Source organism: Pelophylax lessonae (assembly GCF_965119305.1).
Source record: "Pelophylax lessonae genome assembly, chromosome: 8".
Lineage (NCBI taxonomy): Eukaryota > Metazoa > Chordata > Amphibia > Anura > Ranidae > Pelophylax > Pelophylax lessonae.
In genome coordinates this window covers 57,221,982-57,246,429 of record NC_138775.1, presented here as the reverse complement: position 1 = coordinate 57,246,429, position 24,448 = coordinate 57,221,982, and the positions used below count along the sequence as shown (strand labels likewise).

The 24,448-nt window shown below is 42.7% G+C and overlaps 1 protein-coding gene and 1 pseudogene across 2 annotated transcripts in view; one reads left to right on the top strand and one right to left on the bottom strand.

Annotated features, from left to right (window-relative positions):
* Positions 1-24,448, bottom strand: part of LOC309562435 (monocarboxylate transporter 2-like) — a 127,091-nt gene that overhangs the window by 85,114 nt on the left and 17,529 nt on the right. The gene's annotated exons all lie outside the window — the stretch shown is intronic.
* Positions 9,475-11,071, top strand: LOC309562144 (tigger transposable element-derived protein 1-like; annotated as a pseudogene). The gene is made up of 2 exons: positions 9,475-9,910; positions 10,492-11,071. The product of its transcript is annotated as a tigger transposable element-derived protein 1-like (transcript).

Sequence of the window (24,448 nt, the reverse complement as noted above, 5' to 3'; positions counted from 1 at the left end):
TGGTTGCAAAGCCCGAGTTTTTTCGATAGATCACCAAATCAAGAAAGTTAATGGAGGTATTGCTGTATTGGTAGGTGAATCTAATACCCCAGTTATTACAATTGAGGTTGTCCATGAAATTTTTCAACGATATTTCATCTCCTTGCCATATCAACAGTGTATCATCAATATACCTCCTCCAAATGACCAGTTCTTTAACACGATTGGTGAAAATATTCCGGTCCTCCCAGAGAGCCATGAACAGGTTGGCTAAACTGGGGGCAAATTTTGCCCCCATAGCCACACCTGTTCGCTGGCGATAAAAATTCTGGTTGTAGTAAAAATAATTGTGATTCATCCCAAAAATTAGAAGGTCCAAAATAAATTGTTTCTGTTTGAGCGGAATATCATGATTCGCATCTAGGAAAACACTGACTGCTTCGTACCCCATCTCATGTGGTATGATGGTGTACAACGAGGTGACGTCCGCTGTAACTAGTAGTACGTCACCCTGAATCTCAACCTCTGTGATATCTTTAATGCATTGTGATGTGTCCTTAAGGAAAGCAGGTGTTTCCTGTACTAGAGGTTGTAGGAAATAGTCAACGTATTTTCCTATCCTCGAGGTTATTGATTCAATTCCGCTGACTATAGGCCTCCCGGGTGGATTATTCAGACATTTATGAACCTTCGGGAGGTAGTATATAGTCGGGATTCTCGGTGAAACTGGGACTAAAAATTCTTTTTCTTTCTCATTTAAAATTCCCATATCAAAACCTTTTTGGATTAGTTTTTCCAGCTTCTTTTTATATACGGAGGTAGGATCACTTTTTAGGACTTGGTATGTGGTCGGATCTTCCACCAATCGATCCATTTCCTGGATGTAATCATCCTTATTTAGTAGTACGATCCCTCCACCCTTGTCAGCTGGTCTAATCACTAGGTTCTTCTTCTCACATAGGGATTTAATACCCTTTTGTAAATCTCCTTGAGGTTTGAATTCCAGCTCTTTTTCTTCTAGTTCTTTAAGAACCAGATCCCTAAATACCGTGACATGATGGCTTGGGACTCCTGGAGGATTAAACAGTGAGGCGTTCTTCAAACCTGATGGAATTACAGTTGAAGTTTGATAGGAAACATAGTTCCTCTCTCCTGCTTTTGACAGAAAATGCCTCTTTATGTTGAGTTTCCTCACGTATTTGTGGATGTCCACAAATATCTCAAACTTATTTAAGGGTTTCTTCGGGGCATATTTTAACCCTTTACTCAATGTATGTTTCTCAGAATCAGAAAGGTCTATCTTACTCAGGTTGAAAATCCCCTGGGTTTCTTGGCTCTTCCTTCTTTTCTTTGAACCTCCTCTGCATCCTCTAATTATTTTCTTCTTTTTTTGCTTTTCTTTGGGCCCTGCCCTAAAAAATTCTTCTTATTATTTTTCATGGGTGTTTTGTTCTGTGGAGGTTCAAACACCTCTTCTCTTTCTTCATATCCACTGTGTCGTAAAGGTTCGAATCTATTTTGGGTGTATTGAGAATAAACTCTAGGAGTATGGGGAGAATCATTGTAATTCCCCATATAGTCCATAGACATCCTTCTCGGTGATCGAGATCTTGATCTTCTATTTTGTCTCTCCCTCGAATTCGTTCGATGTTCATGTTTACTCCTAAAAGAGTCATGTCTGGGAGGTCTCGTTCTTTCTTTCTTGTAGTTATTAGGATTGTCTCCCCCATTTTGCTGTCTCATGTTATGACTTGAGTTGTTCTCTCTTAAGGGTTTGAACTTATCAGTTCCTCTATACCCTTGGTGTTCTGCATCTTTTTTGGGGGGTTCTCTTATTTTCACCTCTTTCTTAGGTACATCCTTCGGTGCTCTGTAACCAAACGGTTCCGAAGTTTGCTGGGAGGTCCCTTCTCCTGGTGAATTTTGGATTTCCATATTATCTTCTTCTTCCACTATAAGATTGAGTTGCCACTTAAATACCTTTGAAGTCCGGTAATCCTCCAGGTCTCTCAGATATTTTTTCCTTTTCTTGGTTTTTTGTTCCTCATCTTCCATAGCTAGTATCTCTCTCAGTTCTTGGTTGTATACCTTATATGCTTCTTCCTGCATAGATGGTACTAATTTCTCCTTAATTTCTAATATTTCTTTGTTTAGTTTCAGGACTTTCTTTCTCTTCCTATCAATGAGGAAATTGAGTAAGCCCATACCGGCTCCATTAAAAAAATGAAACCATTCCTTGAGATCCGGATCCCCTTGGTCTGGGTATAAATTCCACCTCAGAATCCTAGGGACCATTTTCTCCTGGACATATTTCTCAAGAAACGCTATGTCCCAAGACGCATGTAATTCAGATATCATTACATTTTTTAGTCTCATAAAGACTCCTCTTAAATCTGTGGTCTCATGGGTGGTTTTAGTAAAGATGTCTTCTACTAAAAGTTTCCGTGTGCTATAATATTCAAAGATATCCATATTGACCTGCTGCTACTTGAAAGTGTATGTATAAATGATGTGAAGAAAAAGTGCGCTGGTCTGTGATATGCTGCTACCAGATGAAATTGATAAGTGATAAAATAATGGGTGGTGCGCTATATCAATATATTGAGTGTATTCCAAACAATAACAATCAATACAAAAAACCTCAAATTTAAACAAATGTGTAGGTGCAAAAAGATAAATAGGTGAAAAGGTCCCAAAACACACCTGTGTCAATAATAGGACCACCAACAGTGGACCCAGGCAATATTTAGGAATCCCTCAACGCTTTGTAATCCTATGTGAAGTTTATTCCTCATACATGTAAGTGCAATCTTTTATTCTAATAAAGAAATATCAAGGGTAATGCACCATGGGCAGTTATTCTTTTACATGTTATGTTGGAGCCAAACGATCCTCTTAATCACCTATAACAAGTGGCCATGAGTACCGTCTGAAATCTACCCGACTGTGAACAGTGGAGTGGTATATGACTTCTATATCCATTGTGGCTGCCATTATCGGTTGGATCTGAGAGTAGTGAGCAGTGCATGATAACCCCATTTATCCGGTAAGAGGCCTGACGGGCTCTTGTGAATGCACGGTGGTGAGCACTTTGTTCAGTTTGGGCACCAGGATCGTTTATTTTCACCATAGAAAAGCACTTATTTCATTCCGTCCGGTAAGGAGGAATTCCAGCAGGTGGAGGGAACTTCAACTCACCAATTGAATTAACTATCACCTGTCACCAACACATCACCGTCGGTGGTCCTACTATTGACACAGTGGTGTCTTGGGACTTCTTGCATCATATAATTTTGCACCTATATATTTTATTTATGTATTGATTGATTGGTATTGTTTGGAATATAAAATCACCTGTCACCAACACACCACTGTTGGTGGTCCTATTATTGACACAGGTGTGTTTTGGGACCTTTTCACCTATTTATGTTTTTGCACCTACACATTTGTTTAAATTTGAGGTTTTTTGTATTGATTGTTATTGTTTGGAATACACTCAATATATTGATATAGCGCACCACCCATTATTTTATCATGTATATATATATATACACACACACACACAGTGTATACACTCACTGGCCACTATATTAGGTACACCTGTTCAATTGCTTGGTAACACAAATTGCTAATCAGCCAATCACATGGCAGCAACTCAATGCAGATGAGAAGAAAACTGATCAGTTGGAATCCAATAAAACATCCTTTATTCAAACATGGGACAATAGCGCTGGATAGGTTACAGTTTAATGCAACTCAATGCATTTAGGCATCTAGACATGGTGAAGACGACTTGCTGAAGTGGAAACTGAGTATCAGAATGGGAAAGAAAGAGGATTTAAGTGACTTTGAGGCCTCATGCACACTGGACGTGATCAAAACATCAGTAGAAAACTGTAGCTGTAGAAGGAGTTGTTCAGCTTTTTTGCAGTAGCGTTTTTTATTTTTTTTCAGCTGTAGCGTTTTTCAACAAAACGATAATCCCAATAAAAGCTTGTGGCTCAAAAATGTAGATAAACGCCAAATAGCCACATTGTTCAGCGTTTTTTGGTGGTTTTATTTTTAGCATTTTTAAGCTTATATCAGAAAAGGGTACACTGTAGTCATAAAGGGATGGACATGGTCAGCAACAATACTCAGGTAGGCCGTGGCGTTTGAACAATGCTCAGTTGATACAAAGGTGCCCAAAGTGTGCCAAGAAAATATCCCCCACACCATTACACCACCAGCCTGAACTGTTGATACAAGGCAGGATGGATTCATGCTTTCATGTTGTTTACACCAAATTCTGGCCCTACCATCTGAATGTCGCAGCTGAAATCAAGACTCGACAGACTAGGTAACGCTTTTCCAATCTTCTATTGTCCGGTTTTGGTGAGCTTGTACGAATTGTAACCTCGGTTTCCTGTTCTTAGCTGACAGGAGTGGCATTCGGTTTGGTCTTCTGCTGCTTTAGCCTATCTGCTTCAAGGTCCAATGTGTTGTGCATTCAGAGATGGTATTCTGCATACCTTGGCTATAACGAGTGGTTACTTAAGTTACTGTTGCCTATCATCTCGAACCAGTCTGCGCATTCTCCTCTGTCCTCTGACATCAACAAGGCATTTTCCTCCACACAACTGCCGCTCACTGGATATTTTCTAATTTTTTCAGACCATTCTCTGTAAACCATAGAGATGGTTGTGTGTGAAAATCCCAGTAAATCAGCAGTTTTTGAAATACTCACACCAGCCCGTCTGCCACCAACAACCATGCCACCTTCAGGCCTCATGCACATTGGGCGTTTTTACAGCGGCTGTTTTTGGCGTCAGACATTTTTTTCCGTAGCCGGTAAACTCCTCAGCATTTCATCCTATGTGTCCATGCACACATTAGCTGCTATCTGCAGTTTTTGTCAGGGGCGTTTTCTGGCTGGAAAACAACCCAGAACTAGTGGGCTTTGAGAGGAGTTTTTCAGCTGTAAAATGCTCTATCTTCTGATGGCTCCTTCCAGCAGGATAATGCACCATGTCACAAAGCTCAAATCATCTCACCATTTGTTTCCTAAATATGACAATGAGGTCACTGTACTCCAATGGACTCCACACTCACCAGATCTCATCCAATAGAGCACCTTTGTGATGTGGTGGAACAGGAGATGTGCAGCTGACAAATCTGCAGCTACTGCGTGATCTATCATGTCAATATGGACCAAAATCTCTGAGGAATGTTTCCAACACCTTGTTGAATCTATGCCATGGAGAATGAAGGCAATTCTGAAGAGCAAAGGGGGTCCAACCCAGTACTAGAAGGTGTACCTAATAAAGTGGCCGGTGAGTGTATATATACTGTTTATGTGTATATATATATATATATTTATATATTATTTATTTTTTTCTTTTTATATTTTATTTTCTTGATAATATAGCAAGAGAAGATTAAAACCCCGGTAAATTTTTTATTTATGCCTGTATCCCTGATACAGTTTTTCTCCCACTTCCGGTCTTGTGAAATCATAGTCTCTGTGACAGTAATTAAGGGGAAGCTCCCTTATAATTACCATACACGTATCAAGCAATTGGAAGCAAACAAGCGATATTTCATCAACTGGAATATCAAGCAATACAACACATAAGGGATCAATTGAAAATATGATCTATAAAAAACAATCTATTAAAAAAACAATCATTTAATCATTCTCTATTAAGATCAGTTCTTTAACACAAAGACAGTTATTAGTGTTGGTAGTCATACATTCCATAAGTAGTCAATTTCCTTTTTTGATCAATCTCATCTGATAGGAATAATTGATCTATAGTCAACAACCTATTCGATCAATACGACACACATAGGGAAGTGGATTTCAATCAATAGTTAAAGTAGAACTATAGGCAAAACTTTTTTATTTTTTTATTTTGGATAGAGCAAGGCAGCATTTTAACCCCTGTCAGATTTTTTTTTCCTCGCTATTTGTGTCCTATTGGGGAGATTTCACTTCACTTCCTGTCCCATAGCCAAACAGGAAGTGAGAGGAAATCCATACAAATTAAAGGAATCCCTTGGGGACCCCCAGGGCACCAGAACTAGTGTCCCAGTTGGGAAGATTTCCCCTCTATTACATTTATGCGGACAACCCAAAATGTGGGATTTTCTTTTACTTTCACCTTCAATGATAATGGTAAACATGACAAATAGAGGGTAAATCTCCCTAATGGGGGCAGAGAGCAATAAAAACTGACAGATGATGTAATCCCTCTCCCTCTCAAAAAAAGTTTTGACTTATACTTTAGGATACGATCATAAATTATCGATCACATCTCTGTTTCCACCATGTAATTTCATAATCTGAGTGATTAAAATATGACTATATGTTTGAGCAAAAAAACCGCAGCACTACTGATCAATGCAAAACGATTAATAATTTACCTCCCTGGCTGATTGGCTCAGTCAAATCCAAATCTAAATTAAGACTAAATCATTTGAAAAGAGAATCTTTGGCAATTTGATTGTTTGCAAATTTGATCGTTTCCATTGAATTGCACTTTGATCCTATAATAAAAATGAATCATGTGTGGCCACCATATGAATAAACAGAAACGATCAACAAAATGCTGCCGAGTCTGATCATCTTGCTAGGATCAAAGTTGACTGAGAGCTCAGTAAATCGCTCTGATGGTGGGTTTGGGGTTTATGATTTTTTTTTTAATTTGATCATTTTAGTTGCATCAAAGGATTGACTGACAGCAGAACTCCAGGCTATTCAAATTTTGCCAAAATACAAGAGTTATGTGTATTCTTTTAAGAGTCCTGGTGTGCTTTGTGTATTTCTTCCAGATCTGTGCAGTATTCCAATGTAAAACTTTACCTCTGTGAAGGAACTTCCTGTAATAAAGACCGCTCGCTGCTGCTTCCTCTCTGTGCAGGGTGACTGGTCTTGTCTCCGCCCCTCCTGTAGTTTTCTGCAGGCAGCATATACAGGCATACCCTGTTTTACACACACTCACGAGTATGGACATATCCCAAGAGTGTACGTAAAGTGCCTCGCAAGTACGGACATTCCCGCGCCGAGCAGCGCACGCAGCCGCAGTATAGCCTGGAAGAGGCGGAGCTGCCGCCTGGAGTTGCAAGGCCGCTAGTGAAGAGGCCAGGTTCCTGCCCGGAGTAGCCAGTACGGATTGGCCGCTAGCCAGCCCCAAGTTGCCATCCCACAGCCAGCTTGGAGTTGCCCGCCAGCCAGCCCACAGTTGCCGACTGCCGACCATTCGTCCTCCCAAAAACCAGCCTATATAATTGTAAGTGGAGTACTGTACAGTACTGTAGAAGTGATTGGGAATAAACATTAGAGCAAATGTACCTGTACACTACTGTATATTGTTTGTGGTGAAACCTGTACAGTATTTTCCACTACAACCCATGGGCCTCTACTATAGGCCCTGACCCCCCCCTACTAAAGCCCATTTCCCCCTCACTATAGGCTCTGACCCCCCCACTACAGGCCCTGACCCCCCACTACAGGCCATGGCCCCAACACTACAGGCCCTGACCCCCCACTACAGCCCATGGTCCACTACTATAGGTCTTGACCCCCCCACTACAGGCCCTGACACCCCCCACATCCCCTGACCTCCCACTACATCCCCCTACACCCCCCACTACAGCCCCTGACCCCTCCACTAAAGGCCATGGCCCCCAACTACAGGCCATGACCCCCTACTATAGGCCCTGACCCCCCAATACAGCCTCTGACCCCCCCACTACAGCCCATGTCCCCCTACTATAGGCCCTGACCCCCCTCACTACAGCCATTGACCCCACCACTACAGCCCCTGACACCCCCCCACTACAGCCCCTGACCTCCAACTACACCCCCCTACACCCCCACTATAGCCCCTGACACCCCCTACTACAGCCCCTGAAACCCCTACTACAGCCCTTGACCCCCCACTACAGCCCCTGACCCTCTAAAATAGTAAATAATGTACAAGTCTGTGAATTTAAGCACAATAGTTAAAGGATATTTTGAAATACAGCTACAGTACATATTTTAGGAACTTCTATTTGTTCTTTTGATTGTTACGGGTACCTATTGTGTACTGTACTGTACTGTACATTAATAATGGCAGATACAAAAAAAAAAAACATGTGAATCTATTACCTTGGATATGAAGGCTAAAATGAATAAAAGGTATGATGAAGGTGTAACTCAAGCTGAAATAGGCTGAAGGTTAGGTTTCACTCGGACTACAGTTAACACCATCATGAAAAACAGAGAAAAAAGACTTGCAGAAATTAAGAGTGCTACACCCATTCACACAACAATTCGAAAATGGGATAGCATTGTTGCAGACATGGAGAGACTCTTAACACTTTGGATAGAAAATCAGACTACACACCATGTACCTGTCAACCAGGCAATTATACAAAGTAAAGGCTTAAGCCTATTCAATGACCTGAAGGCTAAAGGCCCGTATACACAATAAGAAAATCTGTAGGGAAAATTCGTCCGACGACCGATCTGCCGATTTTCGGATTGTTAGTATGGTGCTTTCGACAGCCGACTCTAACTTTTCAGCTGACAAAATCCTGATGTGCAGCCTATATAATTTTTGTCGCCCGTCAAAACAACATCCGATTTTCGTCTCATTAGTACAGATTTCGACGGAAAAAAATCTTAAGAGCAAGACTAGGCATGCTCAGAGACGAAAGAACACATACAAAGCAATCCAACACATGACATCACTTCAGAAGTAGAATTCTGTCAGACGGGAAAATTCGTATGAAAATAACCTCTTCACTTTCCACATCAGACTAGCATGCCACAAAAAACGGACAACAGATCGTTCGATAATCTGATCGTGTGTACGGGGCTTAAGAAAGGTGAGGCAGCAAAGGATGCAGAATTTTTTGCAAGCCGTGGATGGTTTGATAGGTTCAAGAAGAGGTCTAACCTACATAACATTAAAATACAAGGAGAGGCAGCTGCTGCGGATACTAAGGCTTCAGAAAGCTATCCAAGCAATTTTGCCAAAATTATTCAAGATGGAGGCTACTCAATGGATCAGATTTTTAATGTGCTTGAGACTGGGCTGTTTTGGAAGTAGATGCCTGCAAGAACCTTCATCGCAAGACAGGAAAAATCAGTGCCAGGCTACAAGCCAACTAAAGAGAGAATAACCCTTCTGTTAGGTGGCAATGCTTCTGGTACCTTAAAGTTTAAGCCTTTGCTAATTTACCAATGGCAAAATCAGAGAGCTTTGAAGAACTACGTTAAAACTGGACTTCCAGTGCATTGGAGAGCTAACAAAAAAATCATGGTTAACTGCAACCCTTTTTGAAGATTGGTTTGACACCTGCTTTGTTCCAGAGGTGAAAGCCTATTGCAAGGACAACAGTGTCCCTTTCCATATTTTCATGCTTGTTGATAATGCCCCTGGACACCCTTGAATGCTAGATGAGCTGAACCCTAACATTTAAGTGCAATTCCTACCACCAAATACCACCTCACTACTGCAGCCAATGGATCAATGTGTCAAAGCCGCCTTCGGGTTGAACTACTTGAAAAGAACATTCAGTAAGAGTGTTGCAGCAATAGACAACGAAGAAGGTGATGGTAAAGAAGTCCTATCCAAATTCTGGAAAGGCTACAACATCTTGGATTGCATTAAAACTGTAAGAGGTGCTTTAAATGACATAAAGGAAACCACAGTGAAAAGGGCCTGGAAAACAATTATGCCCACAGTTAGTTGATGATTCCGAAGGCTTTGAAGAACATGTAGCTAATGTTATTGAAAATATTGTAGCAATGGCAAGGCAGTTATAGAAGTGGAGCCAGAAGATGTTGCTGAACTGCTTGCGTCCCACACTGAGCCCCCCAGCAATAAAGATCTTCTAGAACTTGAAGAGGAGAAAGAAGATGTGCAGGAGGAGGTTGAGATCATTGAACAGCCTGAAGGCTTAAAGCGGATTTCCACCCTAAAATTAAACTTACCTCCATCTTCATGCCCGGGGTCACCTGAAAAACAAATGGATAATCGCAATTTTTTATTTTTTTTACTTACCTGGTTTAGAAGAAAATATACTTACCTTAGTTCGTCTTCCTCCCCTCGGCGGCCACGGCGATTCATCACTTCCTGGCATGCAATGATTCCTGGGAGCTGAACATCATCGCTCCCAGGAATCAATGCGTCTGCACCGGCCCCGACGTCAGTTCCGGTGCAGGCGCCGTCATACCTTGCTAAACAGCTTCTGGGCATGCCCAGAAGCTGTGCAGGGATGACGCTGCGGCACCAGAAGTGACGGCGGGGCCGGTGCAGTGCATCGTGGGACCGAAGAAGACGGAAGAGGACGCAAAAGAGGATCGCGCTGGCTTCAAGCTGCCCACACCTGAGATGGCAGCGCTGGACAATACTTTTTCAAGGTAAGTATTTCTTCTAAAAGGTAAGTGCAACCCGGGACAGATCAGAGGCTAGCCATTGTGGAATGTACTAGCCCTGACTGTCCCAGGGGTATTTTTATTAAAAAAAGCTTTCCCAGGGTGGAACTTTGCTTTAACTACAAAAATTCTCTTTAAAGCTTTCCGTCATCCTGATAGCGCCATGGCTCTTTTTGAAAAGCACGATAGGGATTTTGAAAGAAGTTCCAAAGTCAATGCTAACATTTCAGGGGCTTATGCCTGTTACAAAGAAATCTACAGGAAAAAGAAGAGAGCTACACTTCAAACCTCCATAGACACTTACTTTTCTGAAAGTCCATCAGAACGCAGATCATCCACATTGACTGACGGTTTTTTGATCCCAGATCATCATCAACTGACAGTCCATTTTCAGCTCCGAAATCACCATCAAGTCCTGCTCCTACTCTGATTGCTATTGGTAATACACCCAATTTGCCAGCAAGAAAGCGACTCCCCTTTGAAGACTTGACTTGTGAAATAGAAGATACCTGTATGCCTGCCAGGCCATTTTCAGCTCTGACATCACCATCAAGTCCTGCTCCTACTCTGATTGCAACTTGTAGTACACCCAATTCGCCAGCAAGAAAGTGTCTTGCCTTTGAAGATTTGACTTTTGAAACAGAAGATACCTGTATGGCTTCATCCTTCCTACTACATTAACCACTTTACCACCGGAGGATTTTGCTGTCTTCCGTCCAGGCCACTTTTTGCGATTCGGCGCTGTGCGACTTCAACTGACAATTGCGCGCTCGTGCGACGCCGTACCCAAACGAAATTTACGTCCTTTTTTTCCCACAAACAGAGCTTTCTTTTGGTGGTATTTGATCACCTGTGCGATTTTTACTTTTTGCGCTATAAACAAAAAAAGAGCGTTTATTTTGAAAAAATAACAATATTTTTAACATTTTTTTATATGAAATTCCCCCCAAAAAAGATGTAAAAACCAATTTTTTAAAAAATTTTTGGCCAATTTGTTTTATGCTACCTATGTTTGGTAAAAAAAAATCACAATAAGCGTATTTTGATTGGTTTGCGCAAAAGTTATTGCGTTTACTAACAAAGGGAAAGATTTCTGTCATTTTTGGTGTTTTTTTTTTAACGCGTAATGGCGGCGATCTGCGATTTTTTTTGTGGGACTGCGACATTGCGGCGGACAGATCGGACCCTTGACTGACATTTTTGACACTTTTGGGGTTACCAGTGACATTACTGCAGTAATCAGTGCTATATATATGCACTGTTACTGTAAAAATGACACTGGCAGGGAAGGGGTTAATTTTATTGGAGAGGGAGGGGTTAATGTATGCCTGGTGCTTACTGACGTGTAGGGGGGGAGGTGACTGAGTGAGTCATGGACAGATCGGATGTCCAGCTATGCTGAACAGTCCGATCTGTCACTCCCTGTCACTATGGAGATCCGCCCGCTGTGTTTACACACAGCGGGCGGATCTCCACACTAGATCCCCGGCGATCGGGGCAGAGCAGCGGCGATCGCCGCTGCTCCTCCCCTGGCCCGACTCCCGCTGTGAATGAAAACAGCGGGAGCGAGCCTCCGGCGGCGCGCAAGCGCCGCCCAGAAGGGGGAGTGTCTGACGACGTAGTACTACGTCGTCAGACGATAACGAGCCACTTTGCCGCAGTACTATTACCGTACTCGGTCGGCAAGTGGTTAAACTCTCTCAGCTTCTCTGGCCTTGCGAAAACAATCAGATAGGGTAAGCTTACAATTTTTCTTTTAATGCTATGTTTATTTTAGTTATCAATGCATTATTTATATCAATTATGCATGTAAATGGCTATTGGAATGCAGCACATGCATTGAGAAGTGAAAAAAGGTATTGCTTCACTTTATGTACCTTTTGGTTTTACATACATGCTCTGGTCTCATTGTGTACTTAAAAGTGGGGTATGCCTGTAGTGGGTACAGCAGCCTTTTTCAACCAGGGTGCCGCGGCACACTAGGGTGCCTTCTGGTTCTTCATGGATGCCTTGGCAAAATGCCTAAAAAATTTTCCCAATTGTCCAAAAAATTTGGGGGGAAAATTTACAAGGTCATAGAAAACTCCTTTCTCCAGGAGAGGCGCCACATTCAGGGCAGGGCAATGCCTGTCAAGAAGCAACATGAATTTCTTGCATTGCATTATGCCAGCATTTTTCAACCAGGGTTCCACGCCACCCTGATATGCTAATCTGTATTCTTCAGAGGGGTCTAAATCTGTCCCAAAAATTGTCAACTAGTGGGTAGATCAAGTCCTGCCTTTTTACACAAACCCACAGGTTTTTGTTTTGCAGAATTACAACCTTTAGCACCATGCGGGCCAGCTGCCGGCATCCTAACAACTGATGAAGCCATAGGTTGATAATGAGGACGTTGGATGCTTGACAGCGTCCTTGTTTGCCCCTTTCTTGCTGCTCTCTGTCAGCACTGAGGTCACATTAGCAAAGTGTGTATGTAAAACTATTACCGTATATACTCAAGTATAAGCCGACTTTTTCAGCATGTTTTTTATGCTGAAAAAGCCCTGCTCGGCTTATACCTGTTCTCCGGTGCAGTGCACATGTGCCTCCGCCACTTGGGAAAGCCCATACACGTTTGGCTATTCCCGGGCAGACGGCGCATGCGCGGTGACGTGTTGGCACCGGGCGGTGCCATTTTTAAATGTAAGGCGCTTCACCGAAAGGTAAGTGAGACTCCTCCGCAGCCCCTGCATCTCCTCAGGAGATGCAGTGCTGCGGGCATGGTACAGGAGATTCTCCTGTACCATGCCCGCAGCACTGCATCTCCTGTACTATGTCAGCAACCTTGCATCTCCTGTACCATCTCCTGTACCATGCCTGTACCATCTCCTGTACCATGTCTGTACCATCTCCTGTACCATGTCTGTACCATCTCCTGTACCATGTCTGTACCATCTCCTGTACCATGTCTGTACCATCTCCTGTACCATGCCCACAGCTCTGTACTATGCCGGCAGCCCTGTATCTCCTGTACCATCTCCTCTACCATGCCTGTACCATCTCCTCTACCATGCCCACAGCCCTGCATCTCCTCAGGATTCTCCTGTACCATGCCCGCAGCACTGCATCTCCTGTACCATGCCCACAGCCCTGCATCTCCTGTACCATGTCCGCAGCCCCTGCATCTCCTGTACCATGTCCGCAGCCCCTGCACCAGGGCAGGGACAAGGGGTGGGCAGGAGGGTCGGTTGCCCTGGGTGCAATGGTTTATTACAGGGATGGGGGGGCGCCTTGACCCTAACCCTAAGGGGAGGTGGGGGGGCGCAATTTGGCATCCTTGCCCTGGGCGCTGGATGACCTTGTCCCGGCACTGCCCTGCACCATGTCCGCAGCCCCTGTTTTGGGTCTTGTGGTGGTCCAGTTGGGTCCAGTAGCTGCTGCATTTCCCACCCTAGGCTTATACTCGAGTCAATACGTTTTCACAGTTTTTTTGTGATAAAATTAGGCTTATTTTAGGGTAGGCTTATACTTGAGTATATACGGTAGGTTAATGTTTTATATTTTACAACGGGGTGCCTCAAGATTGTGCAGAAGTTTAAAGGGTGCCTTGGACTGAAAAAAGGTTAAAAAACACTGGGGTAGAGCCTGCTGGGTCCCTCTGCACAGGCTATGTACAGCACAGTGATGATGCCACTTCTACTTTTACAAAGTAATATCTGAGTGTGCAAAGACAATTGGTGCACACCAAGTGGAATATATTCAAATTACTGATCATGATCAGAGCCCCTGGTAGCAGTAAAAGCCCAAGAGGGGTTCTAATCCTTCACCCTTGTATCTAAAACTAAAAGAAATAAACAGTTTTGGCAGGACATATATGCAATGGCTTAGAAAAAAATATACTTCCCCACGAGCAATAGTTTATCCTATAAAATGGACTTCTGTGAAATCCTGGCTGGAAATAAATACAGATTCATGTTTACATGAGCCCCCTTGCATTTAGGATCAAGTGCTTGTGCCGAGTCATATCAGAGTTTAATCTGCTGTGACCGCACTACAGCTTAGCCTACCCCGCACTCCTGCTGATCTGGTCACATTACACACTGATTCACATTATAGATGCCTGTCACATGTTCAGTACAAAAGCTTTCAATAATAAACTCAGACTGCAGTGTGGCTATAAAAATACAATTCATTAGTTAAAGCTAAACCCCTACATAAAAACATTTATTTAACTCTATTCCTCAATAGCCGCAAAGCATATACAGTGCATCCACTTTTGTGTGCACCAAATACCTTTGAAAATCCAGATATTACATTGTAAAAGTAGCAGTGACATCATCACTGTGCTGTACATAGCGAAGAGCTGCAGGAGAGATTCGGCAGGCTCCACCCACTACAGTCTGCCTGTAGAAAACTACAGGAGGGGGCGGAAACAAGACCAATTACCCTGCACAAGGAAAGAGAGCAGCAGTGAGAGGTCTTTATTACAGGAAGCTCCTTTACTAAGGAAGAGTCTCACACTGGATTCCTGCACAGATTATTATTATTATTATTATACAGGATTTATATAGTGCCAACAGTTTCCGCAGCTCTGGAAGAAATACACAAAGCACACCAAGATCTTGTATTTAGATATTTGCTTATCCCAGAGTGGGGTTTTAAAGTATGTTTAGCTGAAACTTTTTTTTTTTTAATAGTTAAGCACAGAGTAGGGAAGATTTAGAACCCCTGCCATTTTTTGCTTTAGTTGTCCTGGTCTCCACTAGGGATGATCGAACGGTTCGGGTCGACCATCGGTTCGGCCCGAACATTGGGTGTTCGAGGTTCGGCCGAATTTAGAACTTTTTGTCCAAAAAGTTTGGAATTCGGCAACCAGAACCGACCAAAATGCAATGGTTCAGGAAATGGGCTTTAAAAGCCCGTGATTGGACCAGAACCATTATCAAAAGCCAATTGAGGGGGCAGGAGAATGCTAGGAATGTGATTGGAGTGACTAGGGGGTCCCTAGGCCAATCATTAGTGAATACGCCCCCCAGTATATAAGATAGCCCCCGCCAAATTCCTAGCATTGTTATACAGGACATGGAAGAGAGTGGAAGCAGTTCTGTTAATTTTACTTTAAAAGTGTCATTTAGCATTTATTAGTGTGAGGTAAGGGATATCTAGTGTAGTTAGAGTGCTCCTTTACACTTTAGTTAGCTTCAAAAATTTAGTTTCTGTAGGGAAAGTGTGAAGTGTCAGGGTGACCGTAATGTAGTGTAGGGTTAACTGACTGCTATGGCAGGGTGACCAAACCCTTCCATTTTAGGGTGACTGTAATGTAGTGTAGGGTGAACTGACAGTGACTGCTATGGCAGGGTGACCAAACCCTTCCATATCAGGGTGACCGCTATAGAGAAAAGCTAGTTTCTCTCAAGTCACTTTCGCTGCAGTAATATGGCTTCGCCCCCGTCAGCATTCTTTTTGGCTGCAGGCGTCTATAGTGATTTTTTGAGCACATGTTTGGAGTCAGGCATGGCATCTGAACATGTGTATAGGGGGTATATATACACACCCATGTATGTATATATACACCTGCACATATATAGGTGTGAAAGGAGCAGAAAAAACTACTTGCACTAATGAAATAATTAACACCAATATACTTACGCTCCTATCACACCTATATATGTCTAGGTATGTATATACATATAAGTATGTGTGTATATACACCCGTATACACAAGTTCAGATGTTTTGCCTGCCTCCAAAGAACCCAAAAAAATGCCCAAAAAAAACGCTAGCGTCAAAAAAAAAAAACGCCCAGGTGTGTTGTTGCAGGCATTTTTTGGGGGTTTTTGGAGGCAGGCAAACATCTGAACTTGTGTATAGGGGTATATATACCCCTATACACAAGTTCAGATGTTTTGCCTGCCTCTAAAGAACCCAAAAAAATGCCTGCTACTAAACCGGCAAGGTGTGAAAAGCGAGAAGCCACTAACCTGTTCTATAATTGCACTAATACAAATGATCTTTTTTTTATGGTTCTGGACATGCTACAGAGCTGAAACTTCACAGGTACACCTTTTAGACCCCCCCAGACACAAAATCACACAAAAAAAAGTTCTTAAAAATTGTCATTTTTGATAGAGAGCCAATTATTGAAAACATTTAAAAAAAAAATTCTTTGGATTTAGTGTCTGGGGGGTCTAAAAAGTGTACCTGTGAAGTTTCAGCTCTGTAGCATGTCCAGAACCATTAAAAAAAAGATTGTTTGTATTAGAACACTTATAGAACAGGTTAGTGGCTTCTCGCTTTTCACACCTTGCCGGTTTAGTAGCAAGCGTTTTTTTGGGCATTTTTTGGGTTCTTTGGAGTCAGGAAAAACATCTGAACTTGTGTATAGTGGTATATATACCACTATACACAAGTTCAGATGTTTTGCCTGCCTCCAAAGAACCCAAAAAAATGCCCAAAAAAATGCTAGCGTCAAAAAAAAAAACGCCCAGGTGTGTTGTTGCAGGCATTTTTTGGGGGTTTTTGGAGGCAGGCAAAACATCTGAACTTGTGTACACACACATACTTATATGTATTTTACACTTAGACATATATAGGTGTTATAGGAGCGTAACCATATTAGTGTAAATGATTTCATTAGCGCAAGCATATATTTCTGCTACTATCACACCTATAAATGTCTACGTGTGTATATACATATAAGTATGTGTGTGTACACAAGTTCAGATGTTTTGCCTGCCTCCAAAAACCCCAAAAAAATGCCTGCAACAACACACCTGGGCGTTTTTTTTTTTTTTTTTTTGACGCTAGCGTTTTTTTGGGCATTTTTTTGGGTTCTTTGGAGGCAGGCAAAACATCTGAACTTGTGTATAGTGATATATATACCACTATACACAAGTTCAGATGTTTTTCCTGACTCCAAAGAACCCAAAAAATGCCCAAAAAAACGCTTGCTACTAAACCGGCAAGGTGTGAAAAGCGAGAAGCCACTAACCCGTTCTATAAGTGTTATAATACAAACACTCTTTTTTATGGTTCTGGTTTTTTTAGACCCCCCAGACACTAAATCCAAAGACAATTTTTAAGAACTTTTTTTGTGTGGTTTCGTGTCTAGGGGGTCTAAAAGGTGTACCTGTGAAGTTTCAGCTCTGTAGCATGTCCAGAACCAGAAAAAAAAGATCATATAGGTGTAAAATGAGGGTATCACCATCCCTGCTCTACTGAAAAATTATATATTTTTTATGGTTCTGGACATGCTACAGAGCTGAAACTTCACAGGTACACCTTTTAGACCCCCCCCCAGATACTAAATCCAAAGAAATTTTTTATTTATTTATTTATTTATTTTTAAAATTTTTCCAATAATCGGCTCTCTATCAAAAATGACAATTTTTAAGAACTTTTTTTTGTGTGATTAATAGTCCCTGGGGTATGACCCAGAACCCTAGGCACTTTTTAGGGGCATTTATTGGGTTTTAGGGCTTCAAAATGGTGTTTTTTGTAGGGATGCACCGAAATGAAATTCTTGGCCAAAGCCGAATAATAATGAAATGCTTGGCCGAAGGCCGAATACCGAACGCGGTGTTTCACATTTTTTCCATTTATTTTGCCAATTTTTAGGGGGCACGCTGATGGGCACATTTTATGTTAGGGGGCACGCTGATGGGCACATTTTATGTTAGGGGGCACTCTGATGGGCAAAACAAAACATTTAAATCAGCGTTGCTCTTAACATAAAATATGCCCATTAGCGTGCCCCTTAAAATAAAATATGCCCATCAGAGTGCCCCTTAACATAAAATATGCTCATCAGAGTGCCCCTTAACATAAAATATGCTCATCAGCATGTCCCTTAGCATAAAATAAGGGGCACGCTGATGGCCACATTTTATGTCAAGGGAGCACTCTGTTGGGCACATTTTTTTCTTTTTTTTTTTAAGGGGCACTTTATAGGGCACTCTAATGTAATGAGCATGGCAAGTGGCAACAACATATGGCAGTCTGCACACTAATGCTTGTGCAGCTGCCAGCTACCGTATTCTCCCCCAAATGTGCTCAGCTCCACATCACATACCTGAACTGCAGCCAGAGCCAAAAGCCGCGAACAGGGGGGCGGGGCGTGGACCTAGTGTGAAGGAGCCGCAGTCAGGAGCAGGGGGCGGGACGCGCGCGTGAGTCACACCCCCTACTCGCGGCCGGACAGGACACCGGCGGCGTGTGAGAAGGGAGCCGCGAGCCGCAATGAGGAAGGTGAGCGGTCAGGGCAGAAGCTGACATTGTTCGGCTCAAAATTATTCGGCCGAATGCCGAAAGTGCTATTTTCTCTATTTTCAGCCGAATAATGTTCGGCCGCCGAACTTTCAGGAAGTTAGGATGTTCTGGCCGAACCGAACGTTTGAAAAGTTCGATCATCCCTAATCACCACTGTCACTGGAACATAAAGGGATGGGAAATCTAACATGTGACAGTTGTTAGGAAATCTTCCAATGGGGACAATTGTTCTGGTGACATCTAGGGACCGGTTCACACAACATGATGTCCAGTACATTTTTTTTCTGCATCAAAAAGCATGGACAGTAGGTTACATGGATTTCAATTAGGGATAGATTTTGCTTTTTCAGGGCCAATGCCGACAACGATTTTCTGGCCACCCTTCAGGCCGATAGCCGATATTAGGTGCCAATATTCTGCAAATGTAAAGTTTTTATTTTTACACTGTCCTTTTAAAACATTTTTTGGATCACTTTTAGGCTCGGTTCACATATATGTGATGCGGGAACCCTGCGGATCCACTGCGGGTTCCCGCATCGCATTCAAATCACAGGCAGTTAACAATGCCATATGCGAATCGCTGGGGGTGTCAATACAAAGTTAACGACACCCCTAGATCAGTTCGCATATCGCAATGCGAACTGTCAGTTCAGACATGAATCGGATTGCATTGGTGTGAACACCCATGCGATCCGATTCTGCTGCGGACCCAAAAAAAGGTTCCTGTGCGTGTTCTGTCCGAATCCAATGCAAATTCAGCCATACAGTCTGTATGGCTGAATTGGCATTGCACAGACATCGCATGTGATTTGCAGAGCAGTATGCTGTAAATCACATGCAATGTCTGTCATCGCTATAGTGTGAGCCGGGGCTTATTGCTGTCACAAGTAATACAGACTTCCCTAATGACAGTAATAGGCACTGACAGGTACTCTTTATGCAGGGATCTGGAGGTCTAAAAGACCCCGAATCCCTCCTCTGCACTTAAAAGCATTCAAAACGCTTGGCTGTATTGAATGCTGTAATTTTTCTAAAAAAATCTGGTGCCTTTAAGGCTCCATTACCCGGAAGTGATGTCATGACATCGCTTCCGGGTTTTTACATTGGAGAGCCAATCAGAGCATAATGTGGCTTTGTTCGGGTCCAGGCGAGTCGCAGAAGGCGGCGGGAGGGGGTTGGGCCTCCCCTTCTGCTCCTTGTAATGACAATCAAGCAGCCGCATCGATTGTCATTACAAGAAAGCCGACCATCGGCTCTGAACAACGGTACCCGGGTGATGCCTCTAGCTGCAGGCATCACTCTGGTACAACCACTTGAAGCAATATCGGCAATATTGACAAGTTTACGGCGGATACTTCGAAAAAGTGAATGTCGGCCTCTGATAAACGCCCCCCGATAGTCAGTCGACCTCTAATTTCAATGGCAATGTGCACACCATTGCAGAGCGTTCCAGTACAGTCAACAAAAGTAAAACATTTTGCATTTTTTTCTGCAAGGAACTGTACTTGGGCAAAACAAAACGCATCAAAAAACACACTGGAATGCATCTTCTTTCCAGTTGATCTCTTCTGATATGAATAATTGATCTATAGTTGACAACTCATTTGATATGTTTGACACACACTGGGAAATGAATTTATATTGATAGTTAAGACACAATCATGATTTATAATCATAAATTATGCATCTCATCTCTGCTTCCACCATTTAATCTCATATTTGATTGATCGAAAAACAATCGTATTCATCAACCAATTTCTGCTCGCGCTATAGCCTAGCCCAGGGATGGCGAACCTTGGCACCCCAGATGTTTTGGAACCACATTTCCCATGATGCTCGTGCATTCTGCAGTGTAGGTGAGCATCATGGGATATGTAGTTCCAAAATATCTGGGGTGCCAAGGTTCACCATTACTGCCCTAGCTGAAAGATGGCTACAGCGCAAGCTTCCAGTGTCTGGAGGGCGATTGTAGACATCCTCTTGTGATCGCGCTGCTCAGACTGGATTCGGCTGATCACAGAGCAGGGTAAAGGGCCAATGACAGCAGCCCTTTACCACATGATCAGCTGTCAGCTAATGGCAGCTGATCACGGAAGTAAACAGAAGCCGATTATTGGCTTTTTTTCTTCTCACGATCAGCGTGAGGAGAGAAGAAGAAATCTAGTAACCGGCTTCTGTTACAGGGACATTGGTCCCAATCTGTGCCCACCAGTGCTGCTAATCAGTGCACACCCTTGCTGATATTCAGTGCCCACCAGTGCCACCTATTGGTGCCCACCAGTGCCACTAATCAGTGCCCATCAGTGATGCCCATCATCGTTACCTATCAGTGCTTCCTATCAGTGCCCATCAGTGCCACCTATTAGTGGCATTTATCAGTGCCCATCAGTGCCGCCTGTGGGAGCCCATTAGTGCCACCTATTAATGCCTTCTCATCAGTTCCCAAGAGTACAGCCTCATCATTGCCCTCCAGTACCACCCCATCAGTGCCCATTAGTGCCACCTATCAGTGCCCATCAGTGCAACCCCATTAGTGCAGGCTCATCAGCACACATGAGTAAAGGAGAAAAATTACCTGTTTGCAAAATTTTAAAACAAACTTTAAAAACATTTTTTTTTTCAAAATGTTCTGTCTTTTTTCATTTGTTTAGCAAAAAAAAAAAAAACCCAGAGGTGATTAAATACCACCAAAAGAAAGTTCTATTTGAGTGAAAAATTTTGTTTGGGTACAGTGTTGCATAACCACGCAATTGTCATTTAAAGTGTGGCAGCGCTGAAAGTTGATAATTGGCCTGGGCAGGAAGAGGTTTAAGTGCCCAGTAAGCAAGTGGTTAATATCAATGGTGCCAATCGATGCAAAATGATTGATCATTTTCTGCCCGATCTACTCAGTTTGATCAAATCTGATCTAAACCAAGTCTAATGGTCACCATACACTAAACTGAAAATCATTCCAGAATCTATCATTTGGACCGTTCATTATATTTTTCCTCCAGTTAATGGGCACAAATAGAAAATAGTTTTGACTTTTCAGAGGCAAAAGAACAGGTTGGAACACTTCTGCCGAACAAACAATACATTGAAAGGGTAATGTGTTACTTAAATCGATGGGAAGGGAAGTTATGGCTTTTTGATTGTTTGCCGATTTGATCATTTTGATCAAATTGTACATTGTTCTGATAATAAAAACCGAATCGTGTATGGCCATCAGAAAGCTAATTTTGTACAAAGGTTATACAGTCATATTGTAACAGGCAAGGGGACCCTAATAGTTCCCTAGGCAAAAACAAGCTTTTGACCCTTACAGTGGAGGGGGGGGGGGACCCAGGACCCACGCACCCACCCAGGAAGGACCCACCCACCCAAGACCCACACACCCACCGCAAAACATTTTTTAATTTCCCCTGAATAAAGCTTTAAAGTGTATCTCTTGCTTTGTTCTGAGCACAGCACAGGCTTGCTAAGCCCCCTTTCCCACTTGTGTGACCTGAAAATCACGCAACATTGCTGCGATTTTTGCCACGACTTTGACTGGACTTGAAGCCATGCCTGTGTAATCTTGAGGTCTATGGACCTCAAGTCGCATCAAAGTCGGAACAAAGTTGTGTAGGGACTACATTGAAGTCGCACAGATATGACCGGCACTCATTAGAAACCATGGGGTATGACTTATCATGCGACTTTGAAATTCCAGTTTTGAAAGGGGCCTTAAAGTCTAGGTTCACAACTACAGGTATGACGGTGCATGCATTTTATTCATGCATTTTCCACATGTTCCTGCACATCACGTGTAGGGCAGCCCATTAATTTCAATGGGCTGCCCTATACGCAGGAAACACGTAAAAGAATTCCCTGACTCTTTTCCTAAATTGCGCTGCTCCAAAGCGGTTTGGCTTACGCAATAATGCATGCGTTAGCAGATGCATAGGGGGTCCCATTAACAATAATGGCACCACCGCACGTCTGCTTAAAGGGCAGCAGGTTTCCAAAACACACATGGTGTGAACCTAGCCTCACAGTTACGTTTTCATTTGCTACACTATATGGCTAAATTGCATTGTATTTTTTGCTATCAAAAAAGCAGGATGTGGGGTCTGATGTCACACAGTGCAGAGAACAGAGTATGGTGATGAGTGTAATCTGAGACCTGAGTAGAAGGAAGGGACAACCCCTTCTAAACAGCCTCATAAAGAAACATGCACAGCTGTGGCTGCCAATCGCCTGTTGTGTGCTGGGGGCAGAGCTGTCTCCCAGGATTGTCTGGTGTCAGGACATAGACTGTCCGAAGTGGCTTATGCAGATAGCAAAGAAATAAGAGAGGAGACAGAAATCATAATAAGTGCTTTGGATATAGGCAGGTACACACTACAGAAGGGTATACTTTGTTCATTTTTCAATTCATAGGTTTACAGTCACATTAGTGTATTAACATAAATTCAAAAGTTGCTGAATCTTCTTTGTAAATCTGCACCTGTTAATAGGAGTATACCTGGAGATCCTACCATGAAGGTCCTCATTCAGGCACTTCCTGTCATGAGGTGACAACTGACTCTCAATAGAACTTCTGCATTTTCAAAATGATACATGCAGCCCTGGTGGAGACTACGTAGCTGTTTTAAAAAGTTGCTTAGGCAGCATTCAAGGAAGGTCAAGAGCAATAATGTGCAGCGAGTGCATGTAGACAGGAAGTAACTGAAGGAGGCTGCAGGAGATCACCATCACTGAGATGAAGGATGAAAAAATGGTGGAAATGGCTCAAAATTTTTGTGGTTCTTAGAAAAATGGCAAAGCCAAAACACATGGGGTGCAGGGGCAATTCCACACTAAAGCTGGCCATACATTATACAACTTTCTAGTTCAATTTCCTTTACATTTACCTTCAACCATGCATGGACTATGTATTTATGGTAAATCTAAATGAAAATTGTACAAGAAAATTGTATTATCAATGTAAGTACAAACAAAGGAGGTATATAAAAAAAGGAGTAGGTGATTCAATAGAAACCCACTCACCCAGCGCTGACTCCGTAGAAGTCCGCGATGACGAAACGCGTAAGTGCGTGAGCACGCAGTCACCTGGATATGTCTGACGTCACACACCCGGAACTCACTTGCTCAAGGCGCCGAGCGGTGAGTGTACACCAGTCAGCAGTTTCTGGCACAGACGCAAGTTTTTTTATTTGCTAATTATTTTTATCTTCATGTGAGTGCATTTGCATTGGGGAAGGGGAATCTGTAGCTTAAATAAATGTGCGTTTAATTGAGTTACGCTATGGGTCCCCTTTCTTTGCTTTATATGCCTTATATGCACGTATACATCTAATGGAGCTCATGGGCGTTTGGAGATTACATGTTGGTGGATGTTGGAGAGATCCATATTGACCGCCTCTATTCCATCTGATGTGGGACGTTTGTTGTACTCCAAAAGGCTTCATTTGTTCTTTGGTCCGGTGAGTGTTCATTACTACGGGGGACACACTTTGGTGGGGTGAAGGTGGTCTAGCCATAGATACGCTTGCACTGTGGTGAAGGATACGCTTCATTGGAACCTTATGAACTATTTATGAACTATTTAATAACTTTTACCCTTATCTCATTAATATACATATGTATGTTAATTGCTATTGGTGATTTATAGCCAATTGGAGATCTTTGAGCTTATGCATGTTGCATCATTGACCTCATTTGAAGTTGACATTACATATGTGCAAGGGTTAATAAGTGTTTAGAATTTCCATTACCTGGATGTTCTGTTGTTCCTTCTTTCAGCGCTGCTAGTGTGATAAGGGTTCATATTTGAGAGCTACGTTCA